The sequence below is a fragment of the Dasypus novemcinctus genome, chromosome 29 (genome assembly GCF_030445035.2).
Source record: "Dasypus novemcinctus isolate mDasNov1 chromosome 29, mDasNov1.1.hap2, whole genome shotgun sequence".
NCBI lineage: Eukaryota > Metazoa > Chordata > Mammalia > Cingulata > Dasypodidae > Dasypus > Dasypus novemcinctus.
The window spans coordinates 16,328,044-16,343,499 of record NC_080701.1 but is presented as its reverse complement, the minus strand read 5'-3'; the positions used below and the strand labels follow the sequence as shown (position 1 = coordinate 16,343,499).

Genomic DNA, 15,456 nt, shown 5'->3' with positions numbered 1-15,456 from the left:
TGTTAACCTCCATATGATATCAATTTTACTTTAACTTTAAAATTTTACCTTTTGATCAAAAGTATACATGAATATTTATAGTTGCATGCATCTATGTGTTTGTTCATTTCCATGATTTGAAACTATTTTTAAATTATTTACATAAAATAAAAGCTCTTTTAGGACTAATGATATGCTAGGATACTACAGTAATGCCAAATTTCAGTAAAAGTTCTAAATACTCACTTTTTTTTAGGCAGTACCAGGGATTGGTCCCAGAACTTCGTACATGGGAAACAAGCACTCAACTGAGCTACATCCACTCCCCAGTGAGTGATAGTTTTTCAATTTGTTTGTTTACTTTGTTTTTAGGAGATACTGGGGATCAAACTCGAGACATTGTACATGGGAAGCAGGTGCTCAATCACCTGAGCTACATTCTCTCCCCTCTAAAAAACGCACTTTTAATTACTAATACTTATTACATCTGAGACTAGTAAGAAACACTTCACAGATCCTTGCCAATCAACAGGCAACACTTCCAATAGACCTGTAGGGGTAGATCAGCAAGGCTAAAAGTTTCCTTTTTCTAACCATTTTTTTTTAATTTTTATATTTGAACGAACACTACAGAAAGAAAGAAAGCTTGCTTTCTCCCAGACTTGGTCTATTCTGGCTGACCAGCAATCTTTGGGGTTCCTTGGCTTTTCCATCACATAGCAGTGCACATGGCATCATGTTCTCCTTCCTCTTCCAGGTGCCATTGACTTCCAGCTTCTTGCTTCTGCAGTGCTTTATTTCTCCACTTGACTTACACTCTGCTTATAAAGGACCCCAGTAATCTGGATTAAGGCCCAAAATGATTCAGTTGGGCCACATCTTATCAGAAGTAACCTCTTGAAGAGATCTTATTTACAATAGGTCCTCGTCTACCAGAATGAGAACCAAGATCAAGCATATCCAAACTGAGGTACACACTTCAATACACCAGACATGCAAATTACCTAAACTGACTCAAAAAGAAATAGAAGACATCAACATAACAATAGAAAATAAAGATATTTAATCAGTAATCAAAAACCTCACAACAAAGAAAAACCCAGGACTAGAAGGCCTCACTGGTGAAACTTTCAAAAAAGAATTAACACTGTTCCTTCTCAAATTTTCAAAAAACTTGAAGAGGAGGAAACACTTCCCAATTCATTCTATGAGGCCAATATAATCCTAATACTAAAGCAAGATAATGATACTTCAAGAAAAGAAACATACAGACCAATATTCCTTATGAATATAGATGCAAAAATCCTCAACAAAATTCTAGCAAACTGAATCCAACAGCACAGTAAAAAGATTACATACCACAAGCAAGGTGGATTTACACCAAGAATGGTTCAACATAAGAAAATCAAATCGAGTAATACATCACATTACTTGAATGAAGGATAAAAATTATTTTCTCAATTGACGAGAAGTCATTGACAAAATCCAGTGCCCTTTCTTGATAGAAAGCTAGGAAAACAAAGGAACTTCCTCACCATGACAAAGGGCATAAATGAAAAAACCACAGCTAATCAAACTCAATGGTAAAAGACTGAAAAGTTTCCCCCTGAGAACAAGAAAATAACAAGAATGTCCACTACCACCATTGCTATTCAAAATTGTACTGGAATTTCTAGTGAGAGAAATTAGGCAAGAAAAAGACACCAAGTACTTGCTTCAACAGCATATATACTAAAATTGGAACGGTACAGAAAAGATTAGCATGGCCCCTGCACAAAGATGACATGCAAATTCATAAAGTGTTCCATATTTTTAGAGTGTAGAAGGGAATACCATCAGAAAGGGTAACCAAAAAGATAAAAAGATGGACAAATATAAGATATGGTTTATGAAAGCCAAAGGATAAAATGGCTAAAGTAAGTAGTGCCCTTACAGTAAGAACATTGAACATTAATGGATTAAACATTCCAATCAAAAGACATGGGCTGTCAGATGGATAAGAAAACATGAGCCATCCATATGCTGTCTGCATGAGACTTACCTTAGACCTGAGGATGCAAACAGACTGAAAGTGAAAGGGTGGAAAAATATATTTCACACAAATACTAACCAAAAGAGAGGAGGGGTAGCTATACTAGTCAGAAAAATAGATTTTAAATCCAAAAAAAAAATGACGAGAAGCAGAAGGCCATTATAAATCAATAAAAGGAACAATCCACCAAGAAGGAGTAACAGTCATAAATATCTATGCACCTAATCAGGGTGCCCCAAAATATATGTGGCAAACTCCAGCAAAACTGAAAAGAGAAATAAATGCCTCTACAACAATAGTTAGAGAATTTAACACGCCACTCACATCAATAGATAAAACAAATAGGAAGATCAACAAGGAAACAGAGAACTTGAACAATATGAAAAATGAACTGGACTTGACAGACATATACAGAACATTGTACCCCAAATCAGCAGGTTATATTATACATTCTTCTCAAGTGCTCATGGATCTTTCTCCAAAATAGACCACATATTGTGCCACAACACAATTCTCAATAAATAGGCAAAGATTGAAATTATACAAAGCACCTTCTCTGATCTTAATGGAATGCACTGGAAATCAATAATAGGTGGGAAAGGGGAAATTTTGCAAATATGCTGAGGCTAAACAATACTCCTAAACCATCAGAGGATGAAAGAATAAATTGCAAGAGAAATTATTAGATATCTTAAGATGAATGAAAACAAGAACACAATATATCAAAACTTATGATATAATGCAAAGGCAGTGCTGAGAGGGAAATGTATAGCCCTATATGTCTATATTGAAAAAGAAGAAAGAGCTAAAATCAAAGATCTAACAGAACTAGAGAAAGTGAAAAAAGAACAGCAAACCATTCCCAAAGCAAGTGAAAGAAAGAAAGATTAGAGCAGAAATAAATGAAATTAGGGACAAAAAAAACCAAAACAAAACCAAAACTTTCTGAGAAAGTCAATAAAATCAATAACCACTTTCCTAGACTAACAAAAAAAAGATAGAAGATGCAAATAAAATCAGGAATGAAGTGGGACATTATGACTGATCCCACAGAATTAAAAAGAATCATAAGAGGATATTATGAGAAGTTGTATGCAACAAATTAGACAACCTAGATGAAACGGACTCATAGCAATGCACAAACAATGTACAATGACTCTACAAGAAGTACAGAAACTCCACAAATGAATCACAAGCAAAGAGATTGAATCAGTCATCAAAAATCTTCCAATAAAGCAAAGTCCAGAACGAGATGGCGTCATAGGTGAATTCTACCAAACATTTCAAGAAGAATGAATACCAATCCTGTTTAAACTCTTCCAAAAATTTGAAAAGGAGGGAAAATTACCCAACACATTTTATGAAGCCAACATCACCCTAATACAAAAGCCAGGTAAAGACACTACAAGAAACGGAAATTACAGACAAATCTCTCTAATGAACATAGATGTAAAACTTCTCAACAAAATATTTGCAAATCGAATTCAACAGCATAAAAAAAAAAACTATATATCTCATGATCAAATGGGTTTCCTTTCTGGTATGCAAACATAGTTCAACATAAGAAATTTTAAAAATCAATTAACATAATACACCACATTAACAAATCAAAGGAGAAAAAACCACATGATCAGCTCCATCAATACAGAAAAGTCATTTTGACAAAATACACCATCTTTTCTTGATAAAAACACTTTGAAATATAGACATAGATGGAAAGTCCCTCAACATAAATGGGGCATATATAAAAACCCCACAGCCAACATTATACCCAATGGGGAGAGGTTGAAAGCTTTCCCTCTAAGATCAGGAACAAGACCAGGAATATCCACTGTCACCACTGTTATTCGACATTGTGCTAGAAGTTCTAGGTAGAGCAATTAGGCAAGAAAAAAAAAAGTCATCCAAATTGAAGAAGTAAACCTTTCAATATACTCAGACGATAAGCTCCTATATTTAGAAAATCCCAAAATATCTACAACCATTAGAGCTTATAAATGAGTTCAGCAAAGTGTCAAGATACAAATCAACATGTGAAAGAAAGTCTGTGCTGTTTCAACACATTAGTAATGAAAATGCTGAGGAAGAAATCAAGAAAAAAATTCCATTTGCAATAGCAAGAAAAAGACTCAAATATCCCGGAATTAATATAACCAGGAATGTAAAGGATCTGTACTCAGAAAACTACAAAACATTGCTAAAAGAAATCAAAGAAGACCTAAACAAATGAATGGACATTCTGTGTCCATAGACTGGAAAACTAAACATCGTGAGTATGTCAATTCTACCCAAATTGATTTATATCTCAATGCAATACTAATCAAAATTCCAACAGCCTACTTTAAAGAAATAGAAAAGTCAATTACCAGATTTGTTTGGAAGGGAAAGAGGTCCTAAGTACCCCCCCCAAAAAAAAAAATCCTAAAAAGTAAGAACAAAGGGGAGGACTCACACTTTCTGACTTTGAAGTGTATTATAAAGCTACAGGGGTCAAACAATATGGTACTGGCATAAAGATAGACACATTGATCAATGGAATTGAATTGAGTTCAGAAATAGATCCTCACCTCTACGGTCAACTGATTTTTTATAAACTTATCAAGTCCACTTTTCTGGAATAGAACACTCTCTTCAACAAATGGTGCTGGGAGAACTGGACATCCATAACCAAAAGAATGAAAGAAGACCCCTATCTCACACCCTATACAAGAAACAATTCAAAGTGGATCAAAGACCTAAACATGAAGACCAGGACCATAAAGCTCCTAGAAGATAATGTAGGGAAACATCTACAAGACCTTGTAATAGGTGGGGGTCTCTTAAACCTTATGCCCAAAGCACAAGCAACAACAACAACAACAAAATAGATAATGGGACCTCCTCGAAATGAAACACTTCTGAACCTCAAAGGACTTTGTGAAGAGGGTAAAAAGGCAAATTACTCAATGGGAGAAAATATTTGGAAATCACACATCAGCCAAGGCATGTCCATGATTTATAAAGAGATCCTACAATTCAATAATAAAAAAACAAACTACCCAATTTTTTAAATGGGCAAAAGACCTGAATAGACATTTTTCTAAAGAAGAAATACGAATAGCAAAAAACACATGAAAAAATGTTCAACATCTCTGGCTATTAGGGAAATGGAAAGCAAAGCTACAATGAGATAACATTCCACACCTACTAGAATGGCCACTATTAACAAAACATAAAACTACAAGTGTTGGAGAGGATGTGAAGAGATAGGAATGTTTATTCACTGATGGCGGGAAGGTAGCATGGTACATTAAACTGAGTTTTAATCAGTGCAGAATTGGTAAAAAGTTGTTCGTAAATGTTTGGAAGTGAATGAAAGTGGTGAAAAGCACATAACAGGATTTGTAATTAGTAGCACTAAGATATGGGTATGATAGTGGTTTGTTTCTTGCTGATTTTTGTTTTTTGGAGTAATGAAAATGCTCTAATATTGATTGAGGTGATAAATGCGCATCTCATGCCAAATGCCACTCATTGTACACTTTAGATAAATTATATGGTTTATGAACAAAAATTAATAGGGTGGGTTGGGGGGGAAATACACCAAATGTAAAATACACACTATATAGCAGTAATACTTTGATGATGCTCTTTCAAAATTGGTTACAAATGTTTACTTTATAGCATCAAACTGCCAAATTTTGGTTAGTGTACTTCTCTATATTTATGTAATACTTCAATTTTTAAAATGTTATTAATACTTAAATTCTTCTTTCTTTCCTGGGCTTCCAAAGTTGTTAGGGCTTCCCTGTGCCATAATCTTTGCCTTATTCTCTTTGTTCTGCACTGGCTGGTCTACATCTCTGTCACTCTTCTGTTGTTCTACTCATAAGGAGTAGAGCATCTCTCTCAAGAATTTTTTTAAAATTCCTGCATCTAGGAGGACCCATAAACTTCAGTATCCTTTAATGATAAATGGCATTAGTTAATTAACTCCACCAATAATTACTTAGCTTCTACTAAATACTATGATTTGTTGCTGGATATTAGAAATACAATGACGAACAAGACAAACAAGATCCGTCCCCTTCAAAACTTACATTGCAGCAGAAACAGACAGACAGTAAGCAAGTAAGCAAGAAATAAATAAAATAATCCCCCACTTTGGTTACCAATAGAAAGGAAATGAACAGAGTATTGTGATAATGGAATGATAAGGAAAGGTAATTTAGTTAGGATGGCCAGAAAAGTATTTTGCTGAAAGAGGACATTTTTATTGAGGCATAAATGGTCACATGATGCTAGTCATGTACAGATCCAGAGACAAGCATTCCAGGAAGCGGATATAGGTCTGTGACTGAGCGCCTGCCTCCCATGTACAAGGTCCTGGGTTCAATCCCCAGGACCGACGTAAAGAAAAAAGCATTCCAGAAAAGCAAGGTGGAGAGAACGGAAAGCCTTTGAAGTTCTTTTAATCTAGGATAGTGTGGTCAGATTTCCGTTGTTACCAGATGTAGCTCCCGGGCTACAGTGGAGAGGAAGAATTGAAAGGAGACCAAAGAGGAAGTAGGAGTCCAGTGTGGGGACCAAGGTGTTTATGCAGGAGAGAGCCCTGGCTTCATGTGGCGGCCTTAGGGATGAAGGTAAGCAAATAAAGGAAAACGTTTCCCATGTCAAATCAACAAGATTTGCTTATAAAGTTGCCTAGGCTGTGTGTGGGGGTGAATCGGGAGTGGAATAAAGGAAATGAAGCATTTCAGGATGACTTCAGGCTTCAGGTTTGGTACTTGTCTCAGTTTGCTAGGGAGGCTGTAACAAAGTACCACAAGCAGGGTGGCTTGAACCAACAGCTCTGGAGGCAAGGAATCCAGAATCTTTAGGGGAGAGCCCTGCCCTGCCCTTTCCCAGCTTCTGGAGGCTTTTGGCAATCCTTGGGCGTCGGTCTCCACTTCAGCCATCACTCTGCACTCTCATTGTCTCTCCATGTGCCTGTTCTACCCTTCTCATAAGGACACAGCTTCAGTGACCCTATTTCCAAATGAGGCCACATTCCCAAGACCAGAGGGTAGGACCTGAACACTCTTTCTGAGGAACACAGGTCGACCCATAATAGTAACTAATAGGATGGTGGTGCCATATAATGAGATGGGGAAATCGGGGAGGAAGAACCTGGGGTACAAAAATTGAGAATTCCACTGGGGCTTGTTAGGGTACATTTAAAATATCTGTGAAGCCCATCTAAATGCAATCGGACATGGGGCTCTCTAGCTCAAAGATGTCCAAGATCAAGAGATAATTTGGGAGGAATAAGTATATAGGGAATTTTTTCAATCCATGATATTTACCACCCATATAACACGGAAAGAGAATGTACAGAAAGAGAAAAGATGAGCTCTGAGGAGCTGCGATATAAAGAGGGAGAATAGAGAAGGAGGAGCCCACTGATGAAACTGCGGAGGAACTCCTTCCAGCAGAAGAGCCAGGGAAGTGAGCTTCGTGTTTCTTGCAGGAGAGCACAGCAATTGTTTAAAGGGCTGCCAAGACAGAGAAAGATCAGACTGGAACAGCATTCATTGGATTTGACAACATGGGTATTTTTCAGCTACCTTAATAAATCCGAATTCTGAAAATCAGACATTCTGCGCAGAAAAATTAACCAGCAGCCTAATTGCCACTACCTTAAAGGGGAAAATTTTTAATACTTTACAAACCAACTTCCCCAAATAATTTCCTGAAAGTTAATGAGACAGTAAAATGCCTGTGTATATATTATATGTATGTATACATACCTGCTCTATATATTCACATTATATATGGAAACATATATATATATAGTCAACTCTCATATATATTAAAATACATAATGCATTAAATGTCACCTCCTTATTTCCAAAATTAACATATTTGTTAATAAACTGTGGCTTTATATGTAGTAAGATGGTCTCTCTCGGCCAGCCAGGCACCACTCTGCCTTGTCGACACGACATGTTTTTCAAAACATCTACACATGGTTTTTACAGGTTCCAGTTGTATTTGGACGTCAGTCTGAGTCTTTTCCTGGACATCCTTAGGTTCATATTATTATATGGTACTAGGGCAGGTGAAGATACTTATTTCCTAAATAAACATCAGCCCCAAAAGTGTTCTATGAAGTTTGGATATTTAAAACCAAGCAGCAACCAGTGCCCCTGCAAGGGCCCAAGTGGTGAGCCAGCGCCCGCGCAAGTGAGTCACACAGCAAGCTAATGACACATCAAAAGAGAGACAGGGGGAGAGTCAAGGTGAAGTGCAGCAGAGACCAGGAACTGAGGAGCCACAATTGACAGGGAACGTCTCTCCACATCAGAAGTCCCCAGGATCAAATCCCAGTGAATCGTAGAGGAAAGAAAATGAGAAGAGAAGACAACACAGATAGCAAAAACAGCAGGGCAGGAGGAGGGGAAGGGGGGGAAATAAAATAAATCTTAAAAAAAGCCAGCAGCATTAGCCAGGAAGAGGCTCTGAGGGGTAAGCCTATAGTCAATCTACGGACTGTGAGAACAGATTGCCAGAAAAGGTTAACTGTTAATTTGAGGTTTGGCAGTCATTAAAGGGAAGTCCCTGCTCTGTATGATTTTGCTCTGGAAACATTCAGCTGCTGTGGGACAGGCCAAGAGAAGGTGGGTGTTTGGGATCAGGTTGGGTTTGGAAGTAAAGAGGCAAATTAGTTATGGGTATGTGGCAAGGAAGGAATTAGAGATGAGCCACAAACTCCACACTGGGGAGAAGACAGGTGGGTTTGATGCCTACTGAGAAGATGCCCCAGTATTTTTCTTCTATGGATGTTTTTAAGAAGGTTCTAAGAAGCCAAGGCAGTGGCAATTTCTGGCATTGCCAAGGCTGAAAGTGAGCTCTGAGACTGAGCTGCATAAGGTGCAGTAAAAATGAACTGTACTAAGAAAGATCAAAATTGCCCTGCCACCTTCCTCTTTCCCCCTCTCATTTTCTGACTCTCGCCTTCCTCTATTCTTTTCCTTCTCCCCTGTACCTTTCTCTTCTCCTTTGTCCCCCATTCTATTCTCTCAATTTCCTACTTCTGTAGCCTAAATTACTTCTTTTTACCTAATTCTCTTCCCTTCCCTCATCTCCCATTTCCCGATTCTCTTACCCATTTTCTATCTTCCTGTGGAATACCAGGGTTGGGAGACAGTTGTGGTAAAAGAGACAGTGACTAAAGTCTCTTTCTGCCCTGCTGGTACTGCTACATTCTAGTGTCCTGGGCTGCTCAAGCAAATACCATACCATGGGGCAACTTAAACAATAGGAATTTATTCAATACAGTTTTGAGGCTAAAAATAAGTCCAAATCAAGGTGTCGGTGTGACGCCTTCTCCCTGAGGACAGTGACGTTCTGGGGCTGGCTGCAGGTGATCCTGGGGTCCTTAGCTTGTCACATGACAGGCACGTGGTGGCATCACCTGATCACCCGCCTCTTCCAGGTCCAGCGTCTTGCCGCCCGTCGCTTTCTCTCTCTCATTCTGCTTATAAAGGACTCCAGTAACAGGACGAAGGCCCAACCGGGCTGGGCTGGGCCACAGAGCCTTTAACTGAATGAACCTCATCGAAAGGAGCTACTTACAATGGTTCACACCCATGGGTGAATTGAATGCAAGAACATGTTGCATTTCCTGGGGAACACACAGCTTCAAACCATAACTAGGCCATTATTTTCTTAGTTCGTGATTTCTTGGGAAAGCAAGCATACCTTGCATATACATTCTGCGTTACCATTTCCAAAGGCTCTCACCCTCCTCATGCCATGCCATCTCAGCACCACAAGACTGGCCAGCTCGCGGAGGCCTGGTTCTTCATGCCTTTCCTGCTCAGTAGGGAAGGAGATCAGCGTTGGACATTATCCTCTGTGGAACTGTCATTCCCATTCTCACAGAAAGCTGATCATTCACCCCTCAGCCATAAGTTTAAAGCTCCCAATTCATTAACAATGCACTTTTTTTTAAAGATTTTCTTTTATTTTTTTATGTATCCCCTCCCTTTTGCCGCTTGCTTGCTGTCTGCTCTCTGTGTCCATTCACTGCGTGTTCTTCTGTGTCTGCTTGTCTCCCTTTGTTGCGTCATCTTGCCACGCCAGTTCTCCAAGGGTGCGGCCGTCAGCTCTCTACAGCACATGGGCCAGCTTGCCTTCACAAGGAAGCGAACCCAGGGCCTTCCATATGGTAGATGGGAGCCCGATCCATGGAGCCATATCCACTTCCCAACAATGCACTTTTCCAAATGAGGTTTGCTACGAGATGCTCTGTAACTAAAAGGGCCTAGCAATCTTTCCTCCACTCAGAACCGAGATTCCACACTGGGATTTCAGAGAGCCAAGCTCAGACACCGCAGGGCAGTAATTCCAACCCAAACACCAGGGCATTTATTGGCACTGCCGTCTTGAGCAGCACTTTACAGTTTATGAAGCACAGCCATGCACATCATTTCAGTTCACCTGGCCACCTTTGTAAAGGACCTGGATCCGCCTTTAATTAATGAGCGCCGTCGGTTGCTGCGCCCCTGTCTCACCATGGAGGTGGCAGCATTTGTCTAACCCAGGCCTCTAGCCATGGATGAACATTATGCAGCACTAATGATGCAATTAATCCCCTACATTAGCTGACACATCATTCCTTAAAGTAAAAATTTCCAAGTTGAAACCTTAAAAAAAAAAAAAAAGAAAAAATGTTGAAAAGCCAGAGCTGAGGGGCTGCTAAAAAAAAAAAGCCAGAAAAGGAGTCTTAATTCATCCCCAGCTCCTGCCTATTATATTGACAAATACACTACTTTAATCTCACCCTACCAGGCCTCACACATTGTGGTCAAGAGGCCACTTTATTAGAGCTTTTTTTTTTTTTAATCCATTGGTTGTAAGAAAGGTTATGGGTACAAATATCTCGCAGCCAGTATTAAAAAGGACATACTGGCAGGGAAAAAAATTATATAGTCAGTCTTGCTAAATTAGTTTACCTAAAATTGTATGTGTGAGTGATTTTAATCAAAATCTAATTTCCCCTCTTTTTAGAGTAACTGAAATGAGATTTTTCAAATTTACTTTTCGCGGTTCAAGTTTCTCATAATTCTTCTATGGTCGTGACAGCACCGTGCACGCGTCTGCTGCTACAAAGCATTAAAAAAAAATTAGATTTTCAAATTGATGTGCTAAATTAAAGATGTTTAATGTTTCTCATCAAAAGGCACAGGAGTATGCAAAGGGGCCTCCGGTACAGTTAAAGGCACAATGTTTTTTTCATCTGTTTCTTTAATTCACAACCCAGGGCAATTGTACTGTGAAAATTAACAACTATAAGTAAAGGAACCCTTGTAAGCACTATCCTCAGAGAAGTTTCCTTTTCATTTTCTTCCAACCCTTGAAATGGTGACCTTAAGGATGTCATAATAAAAATGGATGTCGGTGCCTTGGGTTTGTTTGGTTCGTTTGCCTGTTGTTGCGTATGGTGGATTTTTTCCCTTCCGCCCCAGTTGGAGTTTGCCAGATGTTTTTAGGGCTTGTGAGCCTCTGAGTAATTGTAACTCTCGGGCTTGCCTAGCTAATTCCAATGATTTAGAAAATCATATTACTTCTGTAAATTGGCTCCAGTTGTTACATGAACATCCGAGCTTCTGCCCTCATAGTCGTCTGCTGCCTGGCTTGGGGCAAGGCTGGTCCTATTTCAAAAGTCATATATCCAGATCTGGGAAGATGACTCAGCAGGTGAATAAGATTTGGGAAGGACTTCAGGCTTATAGCGTTGTCTTTGACCTTTACACACATTAGATTCTCCCCCAGCAGCATGTTGGAGTTTAGGTCCATGTCTTGCTATAAAATTGAATTGGATTTATTTCTGAGATAATGATGGGTATAAGATCCGGTTCTCGAATGCTACAGCCTTTCTGGCTTTGATAAAACATAAGCAGAAAGCCCAAGTCAGGCAAGACAGTTATTCCTCTATTGCTCCCCTCCCTATCACTCATGTTGTGGCATTGTTAAAGAAACGGGGTCTCCAGAAAGAGGACTGCATTTGTCCAAGGCCATACAGTCATTCTTGGCATAGGAAAGTTGAGGAAGAGGGTCCTTCATGTCCAGTCCAATATGCTCTGCCCCATGGAAATGTGCTCCTGCTCAAGGAGTCGAGGAGACCCTTGGTCGAGTTGGAACTAACTTTGGTTCATAGCAAAACCATCAGCCCCACCTATTCCACATATCCTTAAGCACATACCTGCTGCTGTTGGAGGCTGCATAAGCTCAGCCAACCTCCTGATCAAGGGAGGGTCAAGAAGAGAGACCTCAGAAACTGTGGCTCCTCTAGCCCCTGGATGACCAAAGCTTCCTTCATTTTCCTAAAGCCACTGAAACTTTTGAACAGCACTAGTTAGAATTGTCTCTCCTCTCTTTCTCATCCACAGATGACTTATTAAACTGTACTAATTTCCCATCCTATTTCCCCCAGGTCACTTCTCTCCCTTATGTGAAACTGAACCTTAATGGACTCTCTCGATAAGCAAATCCCTTAGTTAATAGCAACTAACCAAGGCATTAACCTTCTAGGTTATAAGGCTTTAGTCCATCTCCCAGAGTAAGTGTCTCCAGAAGGCACCTGCCTACCAACTCTTGTGGTGGGAATTCTGGTTGTTGCAAACCAGGGCAAGAACTCTTGGACGTCATCTTGCCTTTCAGGTCCTTTGGGTCATACCACACCGATAACAATGAGCAAGGTCCGTCTTTGTTTCTCCATCAACAGGTAAAGAAACTGGCTAAACATTTTTGTGCTACCTCTTTTAAAAAGTATTATAAACAATGACATTATTAACAAGTTCAACACATATTCTGCCTTGATGGAAAGTGGCCAAGACATCTGAGTTCACCAGTTTTTTCTTTTTTCACGTGGACTTGATTCTGATGAGCCAAGATCCACCCCCATGCCAAAATCCATTCCTAACATCTCAGTTTAATATTTACTCTTTTAAAAAATGCCATTATTCTTCCTTTCTCCCTATTAACTTGTTCTGGGATTTTCAAATACATCATTAGGCTATTCTGTGGTGTCTCTCAATTTTGTAAGCTATTTGTTCTACAGAGTCTGCTATTAAGGCAAGTAATACTGTGTTACGGTCTCCTTCTCCCTTGGCCTAGTTTAGGTCTAATGTTTATGTGACTTTTGCTGTCATTAATGTTGAGAAGGTGATAGCTTTAGCAGAGTGCAGTGGATAGAGAAGCCTGAGGGCATAAGAAAAATGAGTTCCCTTAGAAAATTTAAATATAATTTTGAAGGGATTAGCCTCCTCTACGAGTTGCAAGCAAGCTTCTTGAGAGTGGGACTCTATCTTATTCATCTTTGTTCAATCTTATATAGTTTATTTGTGGTAGGTATTCAAATAAATAACTACTGAAAATAAGAATTTAAGGACTGATGGGAACCCTGATTGCCATTTCCTCAACTGCAATGGCTTGCCCTATTGGATTGAGTGCTTCCTAGATTATATTGAGGGGCTTCGGAGTTGGGAGATCCTACAGGGCAACAAAAATATGGATGGGTCTAAATTTCTACAAGGTCCTAAGATAGGTAGGACCTTAAAGGTGAGAAGGCTGAAGAAGGTGGGATGGCCTATGACTCTGAGTAAAAGAGATTCAACTTTAAAGAATCTCTTGGATTCTTCAGCACAGACATGTACCTCAAGCTGAACCAGGGAGGGCAACAAAACTTCTGAACCAATGAGGTAAGTAAGAAGACAAAGAGTTAAGGATTTCAGAGTTTAGTAATGAATGATTGTGTGGAAAAAATAGGTATGCATCTAGTGAAATCTTCTCAAAATCAACTCAAATCCTACAAAATACCATAAATATCATTGTGGTGGCTTGGAGTTATATACCCCAGGAAAAAAACAGGTTCTTAAATTTAATCTATTCCTGTGGGTGTGAACCCATTGTAAATAGGACCTTTTGGCGAGGTCACTTCAGTTACAGAGGGGCCCAACTCTGTCAATTTAATCCTGTTACTGGAGGTCTTACAGAAAAGGCCATGGAGAGAGAAGCCACGAGAAGAGCCAGAAACCAGAAGTCAATGGAACCAGAGAGAAAGGAGAAGGCAGAAGCCATCATCATGTGTCTTCCATGTGACAGAAAAGCCAAGGACCAAGGGTTGTCAGCAGCCAGCCCCAGATGCCATTGTCTTCAGGGAGAAAATATCACCTTGCTCTTGTCTTCATTTTTTTAATGTTTTATTTTTTTTTTTTTTTTTTTTTTGGTTCTATGATCTCTTTATTTATTTATTTTTAAATGTTACGTTCAAAAAATATAAGAGGTTCCCATACACCCCACACCCCCCCTCACCCCACTCCTCCCACATCAACAATCTCTTTCATCACTGTGGCACATTCATTGCATTTCTGCAACACATGGATAATAGTTTACATTGTAATTTACACTCTCCCCCAGGACATTCAGTGGGTCCTGGCCTCAAAACTGTGAGCCAATAAATTCCCATTGTTTAAGAAAACCCATTATATGGTATTTGTTTTAGCAGCCAGGAAACTAAAGCAAAAGGTGGACAGCGAAGAGACATACAAGTTCAGTTTCATCTTTACACCAACAAATTTTACATGGGATATCATGGAAATAAGACTTGGGTGACAAAAGTAGTCAAGAAACCAATTAAGGGAACAAACTGCTTTTAAATACTTCAGAAGCCCACACTGGTGTATAAACAATAAAAGTTAATTACATATCATTCTGAGATATTCACACAAAGATCTATATTTGGCAAAACATCCTGGTAACATTTTGTTAGCTAGCATATTTACTGTGTCCATTTGAAAGTAATAAAAATGGCATTTCTGAAAAAGCATGCAATAATTCATACTATTCACTGTCGTCTATGTGAATGCAAACCAGGAAGGTGTCACTGGAAATCTTGCAAAATCTCTACCCCATAAAGTGCTACCAACTGTTGCTTTAGGTTAGGTAAGTATAGAAGTAGACTGGCATTAACTAATCATGGAATCTTAGACTATTAGAACTAGGTAAGTAAACTCCATGATCACTCAGTTTAACCCCTCTCCCCAAAACACTGATGAAGTAGTGGTCTTGGAGAATTTAATTTTTCCCCCAAAATCAAGCAAATTATACATTGTAGAGTTGGGACTTGAACCCTTGTACCGCCTACCTCCAAAGCTATTTTAACTCAGAAGATGGTAGATCTAGCATTGTATGCTGCTACCTTTTAAACTGTTACCAAATGATTTTGGAATAACAGAGGAAGCCACTGTGGAACAGATACTCCCACTGATTGTAGTATTCTGGCTGCACAGGGATATTGTCTGCCCCTATTCTAGTCTTCCATTTAACAGCCAGACATATTGTATTTCTCCTCTCCTAAACTATAGCATGTGCTTCTACACCCTCCATGGGTCTGTTTTGTGGATGAGCCCAATCACACA

General features: G+C 39.2%; 1 non-coding gene and 1 pseudogene across 1 annotated transcript; one reads left to right on the top strand and one right to left on the bottom strand.

The window, feature by feature from the left end:
* The window catches only part of LOC101434670 (chromatin target of PRMT1 protein pseudogene), an 85,320-nt pseudogene extending 75,730 nt beyond the window's left edge, over nucleotides 1-9,590 (bottom strand).
* Nucleotides 1,691-1,793, top strand: LOC111759601 (U6 spliceosomal RNA). Its single transcript, XR_002793533.2, has one exon. It is a non-coding gene; the product is annotated as a U6 spliceosomal RNA (small nuclear RNA).
* Nucleotides 9,591-15,456: the final 5,866 nt, after the last annotated feature.